The sequence below is a fragment of the Cibotium barometz genome, chromosome 56 (genome assembly GCF_041138505.1).
Source record: "Cibotium barometz isolate CiBa-2024 chromosome 56, ASM4113850v1, whole genome shotgun sequence".
In the NCBI taxonomy this organism is placed as follows: Eukaryota; Viridiplantae; Streptophyta; class Polypodiopsida; order Cyatheales; family Cibotiaceae; genus Cibotium; species Cibotium barometz.
This window is the reverse complement of record NC_141101.1, coordinates 39193114-39199935: the sequence shown is the minus strand read 5'-3', so window position 1 is coordinate 39199935 and position 6822 is coordinate 39193114.

Below are 6822 nucleotides of genomic sequence, written 5' to 3'. Positions count from 1 at the left end.
TCATCTGACCAAACCCGTAAGTCCCATAGTCAGATCAGGGAAAAGACTGTACTTGGATCATAGAGACCAACGCTATTTTCCTCATTGAGAGGCAGAGCTGTTGATTCTTTTCCATAGAACAGTTTTTGTCCGAGATTTACTTCATCTATCGAACTAAGCAGAAATTGAGTCTCGATTTACGGATCCATCAGTCCAGCCTAACCCCATCCACAGTCCCATGGGTTAGCCAACCGCCCAACCACTGTAGTGATAGGATCCAATTAGGAATTTGGTTAGGTTTTGTCCTGGGTACCAGGGAAAAGAGGTCCGGATGTTCATGCAAACATAAAACTAGTCACACCACTTATGCACCCAATATGAAATTGCCTTTTTCTCAACATCAGCTATCTTTAAAACAATCCTTTAATGAAACCATTGTGTCACTGATCACAATCCTCAAAATCTCTGGTTGAATCCTTATTTCCAATCATTCCTTCATCGGTGTACTTATGGCATCATTGGCAACCAGAACGCTCACCACCTGTTCACACAGGGGCCTTTTCGAGCTCATAGTAACCGGCAATATATTCACACAACAAAATGGAATCTCAGTGGAAGATCAGCAAGATCAATCAACAGATCCATATAAAAGAGCCATGGACTCATCCGTTTGAGGACCAGCAAGGTCAATCAACCAGATCCATGCCCGGTTTCAAAAAACAACTCTTACTCCTTGTTCTAATATCTTCCACGACGCACGTGTGGGTATCTTTGGCGACCCAGAGCCCGAGCACCGTATAGTCAACACCCTCTAGGATCCTTCGCAGGTCACCTAGTGCTTCACTCATAGGCCGCTTCCTTGGTCCCTCATCCACCGCACCGGAAGCTCACCATTTAAATCGAATCGAGGCTGGTCAAGACCTCGGCTGACCTTGCTATGAGAGACGTCCATATCTACATCTATACATCCATTTTCACATCCACATCCACATCCATACATCCACATCCACATTCATACATCCTCATTCACATCCACATCCTTATATCCACATTCACATCTACATCCATACATTCATTTCCATATCCACATTCATACATCCACATCCACATCCACATCCATACATCCACATTCATACATCTACATCCATACACCCATTTCCACATCCACATTCATACATCCACATCCACATCCATACATTCACATCCATACATCCATTTTCACATCCACATTCATACATCCTCATCCACATCCATACATCCACATCCATTCTTCGTTCATTTTCATCTATCTGATTCCTTTCACATCCTCATATCTATTTATAGAATACAAGAGAATTCTTATTTTTTATATAAGATTTCTTTACGCATCTATTTATGCATAAATTCCATTTTAAGGAGAATAACACTTTCGAAATAAAAATCAATCTTTTATGCATCTTCCTATGCATAAATTCATTTTAAATGAGAATGACACTTTTGAATTAAAATTCAATCTTTTATGCTTCTTCTTATGCATAAAATCAAAATTGATGAAAATAACTTTTTTGAACTAAAAATAGATTTCTTTATGCATCTTTCTATGCATAAAATCAAAATTGATGAGAATAACACTTTTGGATTAAAATAAATTCTTTATGCATCTTTCCATGCATAAATCCAATTTAGTAGGAATTACACTTTTAGAATAAAAGAATTTCTCTTATGCATCTAATTTATGCATAAAATCCATTTATAATGAAAATCTCACTTTTAATACAAAAAAATCTTTTGTGCATATGTTTATGCATACAAATCATTTATGATGAAAATCACTCTTTTAATATAAAAGAATTTCTTTTATGCATCTAATTTATGTATAAAATCCATTTATAATGAAAATCACACTAAAAATATCTTTTATGCATATGTTTATGCATACAAATCATTTATGTGATGAAAATCACTCTTTTAATATAAAAGAATTTCTTTTATGCATCTAATTTATGCATAAAATCATTTATGATAAAAATCACACTTTTAATATAAAAAAATATCTTTTATGCATACGTTTATGCATACAAATCATTTATGATGAAAATCACTCTTTTAATATAAAAGAATTTCTTTTATGCATCTAATTTATGCATAAAATCATTTATGATGAAAATCACTCTTTTAATATAAAAGAATTTCTTTTATGTATCTAATTTATGCATAAAATCATTTATGATGAAAATCACACTTTTAATCAGAATAACAATTTCAATATACTTCCTTCTATGCATAGAACTTAATTCTAAAGAAAGTAACACTTTTGTAATAAAATATTTTTAGTATGTATTTTCTTATACCTAGGATGAAAATTAACACTTTAAGAATACATATACGATGGGAATTACTCTTTTTGAATTAAAAAAAGTAAAACTTATTTTTCACAATTTTAGAAAATTTTGCCATAACTTCCTTTGTATGGCTGACCATTTTTCAATTTTTAATTCTCTAAAATTATTTGGAAGTTCACCAAGAGTATTTAAATCATTCTAATGTAAACATTTTCTACTTATCAAAGAGAAACATTATGAAAAACTTGATTCTATCCATTAATCATTCATCCAGGATAAAGAATGGTTGGATTTACTAAAGAAGAGAGGGGAATGCCTTTTTTTCAAGAGAGGGGAATGCCTTTTTTTCAATGAGGCATAACATCATAATCATTTTAGAGAAGACAAAAATCATAAAAACTGTTAAAATTAAGCATAAATGGAAATTTATGTATTTCCTTACTACCATTCATCAATTAACTTCAATAGCATTAAAATGCCATTCCAATTAAGCTTCTCAAGCTTGAGAGGGGTTGAGAAGAGAGAAACATTGAGAAATTATAGAAAAAGATCAAAATTCACACTTTACCTTACAAATTGCTTGATTCTTTGATCACGGTAGAGGCCCCCAACCAATCAATTGGTTTGGTGTGTTGATGGAGCCACCAATGGAGATTGAAGGAAGAGGGAAGCTCCAATTTCTTCACTTTGGAGAGAATTTTAGAGAATAGTAAAAATTATCATTCTGGCATAGTATAATTCTCCTATTTTTTTACAAAGGACTCAGGTTCTATTTATAGGAGAGGGAGGATCTAACCAAGACCAACTGATACGGAAGGGGCTGGAGTCTGGAATCTTGATCCCTGATTTTCTTGCCTTGAAAACCTCGATCCAAAAGGAGTTGGGCAATCCATATTGCAATGTCCAAATCCTTGACAGTTATAGCATTTCACTCTCTTGTTCAAGGATGGAACTTCTGAAGTTGAAATCCAGGGGATTGAGTTTCGAGAAAAGGACATTTTTTCCATTCTGGAACTTCCCATATCCTGAGTTTGACCCTGATATCTCTTAGGCGGAGGAAGGTTGGAATCATCTTCTTCTGGGAATAAAAACCTTTTGAAAGGTGATGGTGCTGGCTTTGGCGGGACTTTGACATCAAAGGCTTTGGCGAAATCCTTCGCCATCCAAACTGCTTCGGCCATGGAAATAGGTTTGGCATTCTTGACTAAAGTATCCAATGGCTCGTTCATTCCCCGAATGAACCTGGCCACATTAGCTGCTCTTCATCCAATTGAGGGGAATATTTAAGGATAAGGGCAAAAGCCTGATGGTACTCTTCAATTGTCCGGCTTTCCTGCTTTAGTTCCAAGAACTCATTCATCTTAGTTTCAAGAAAGCCTGGGGGACAAAACCTCTTTCTGAGGTAAGCCTTGAGATCGGTCCAGGTTTGGGTATTTCGGTCGAGATGGTTTGTCTCGCAGTGGTTTCTCCATGCCACTCTAGCTGTCTCCACTATCTTCAGCCTTGTAAGAGCCATTTTGCTCTTCTCATTGTACCCGGTGACATCGAAGTATTCTTCCATTGATTCGATCCACTTCTCCATAGCCTTGCCCAAGTTTTCCCCTTCACCCTTGAAAGGTCCAAGCTGCGAACTATGAAGAGTTTTACGAACATCCAGGTCGAGCTCTTCTTCATCGAGTTGGGGGTTAACATTTCTACCACGATGACCTCGGTCCATGTTCTTATCAATACGAAAATTCTTGTTAAGTTTCTTTATTTATGATTCAATCCGAACTTTAATTCAACTGATTTCGGGGTTCTCTAAATAGGTCGGCTCCCCACAGAATCAAGGGATAAAGATACTCATATAGAACGCATTATCAGTTTGACAATTCATTCAAAATATCTCACTCATATCTTTAACATAATAATGGTCTATCAGACTGAATTTTTCTATCTGAACAATCCTCCATGGGGATTTCAATTTTTTAGATTTTTAATTTATCAACCCTTAACTTGATCCACTGATCAAAAGTTAACAGTAGTAATCTACCAACACAATCCACTAATCTCATAGTGATTTTCTGAAGTTATGAACATCATTCCAGTTATGAACATCATCACAGGGACTCGTCCCATTCATCCTCATTGCGGTTTTGCTCAGCTTATTACATTTCAACCAAATTTCAGGAATCATCATTTCTCAATCAGAATCCAAATCAACTCATCAGTTCTCAACCAAAATTTATAAATCATATCAACCACATTCGAATTCATCATCTGGATAGCATTAATGCTTATAATTCCAAGTCTTAGATTTACTCGTATATACTATCAATAAAGAGCTGCAGTTATACCCTCGGTATATACGGGTAGTCATGGTTCTTGGAACTATAAGGTAAATACCATCATGTCTAGGCCTCAAGCAAGTCAGGGATTCCATACAATTACGGTACTTCCATTTGAAGACCCAATTACTAATTTATGAATTTCAGTTTGAATATCAAATTGTATGAATTTTATCACACAATTACAACCTTTTTGTGCTTCTTGATAAATTTTTGACCTATTTGGCTTCTCGGTTGATCCTCATTAGCCAATTAGCTCTGATACCAACTGTAAGAACCGCGCAACAATTTCAGGGGTGCTAGCAGCGAAAGTAGCATTTCTTGCGCGAGCCAGGGTCCCACACTCGGGGCATCGTCCAACGGATATCCGAACAAGAGACTAATCCATCGGTTATTTCAAAACCAAACCCGGAAAAACTTTCTTTGCTCGGAAAGCACGGGCGATTCCACTAGGATAACTTTTTCCTAACATAGTCAAAAGCCTTAACTAACTCAGCTCATTTGACCGAAGCCGTAAGTCCCATAGTGAGATCAGGGAAAAAGACTGTACTTGGATTATAGAGACCAACGCTTTTTTCCTCATTGAGAGGCACAGCCATTGATTCTTTTCCATAGAACAGTTTTTGTCTGGGATTTACTTCATCTATCGAACTAAACAGAAATTGAGTCTCGATTTACGGATCCATCAGTCCAGCCTAACCCCATCCAGTCCCATGATGGAAAGACGGTCGTCTCCCTACGTATGCAATATAAGCAAGTAGACTACACTCCTAGCTCACCAATGGAATGATAAACACTCCTAGCTCACCAATGGAATGATAAACACTCCTTTCATCGCTAGGGGATTCAACCCGGTTAGGTGCATGGAAGCTTATCCCTTTCGGGAGAGAATGCTATGAACACCACTACCTTGACATAGACTTTACACACACAAGCTCAATCTTGCCATAGCTCATTCACTCATCATCCCACTCATTCATACATCCAATACAAGAAGAAAACTAAGCTAATGCACACACAAGCTCAAAGCACACTTCATTCTCTCAAGCACTTACTTCCCTAGCATGCACACAAACCTTGAAGCTTAATGGAACTTGAAATAAACATGCATTCTCATTCACTACTCAATTCACTACTCAAGCCATGCCTTGCCCATGGATAAGCTAGGCTTAAGCTTGAATCCACTACCACACAAAGCCTAATAGAGAATCCACAAGCATCAACAAAGAAGCATGCATACTAGAGAATAGAGATGAGAAGAGAGAAAAACATCATCTCATTGCATTGAATTAGAAGAGCATTGCTCATACAATAGTGTAGATGGGGAGAGAGAAGAGCTTGCACCTCTATGAAACAAGAGGGAGAGCTAGTCTCAAGAGAGCTCAAGCATGAGTTTAGCCCAAAGTGTGTGTGAGCTCTCAAATGAGCCACTATTTATACTAAAACTCCTAAAACTCCCAAAACTTCCCATGTAGGATTATTCTCAAGCCCACTCCCACACTCACCTACAACTTGGAACTCTTGTCACCTACAACTTGGAACTCTCTACAAGAGCCCTAAATAAGAATGTCAAGTCTCTTGTTTTCCTGCTTCCATCTTTGTGTTGCATCCTTGTATTGATCACCACTCGCAACATTCCCCCCTTTCTATTTTGCGCACGTCCTCGAGCGCGTAGATGCCAAGGAAGAGTAGAATCTCCAGTGTGTACCTGCAAGCAAAATGATAGGTGGTTTGTGTTCTTTTTAAAAAAAAAAAAAGCAAAAGTACTGACAGACAATAACAAAACAAACAATTTTACTGAATAAGACATGGCAATAAACGTCCAATTAGCTAGAGAGGAAGGAAACATTAAAGCAGTGTAGAGATTGAATAGGTTTGTTCAAGCCTTAATAATTACTACCTGCAGCTAACTAAAGTAAAGAATGTTTTATGCCAAATGTATTGTTCTTTTCCTAGAAGGCAAAAGACAACAGTTTTTGCCCCTTTTGTACAGCTGGCCTTCAATAATCTGAAAACTCGCTGCTTCTACCTCTATGGTTCTCTTTCTATGCCTAGGCATCTTATCGTCCGTATGACCCTGCGTCAAATACTTCACAATGTACGAACTCCAATTGGGTGTTGTTGAAATATAAAATAGAGTCACATGAGGAATGGGTTTCCTTTGTTGACAAATTTTACAATTCCGTACATACTCT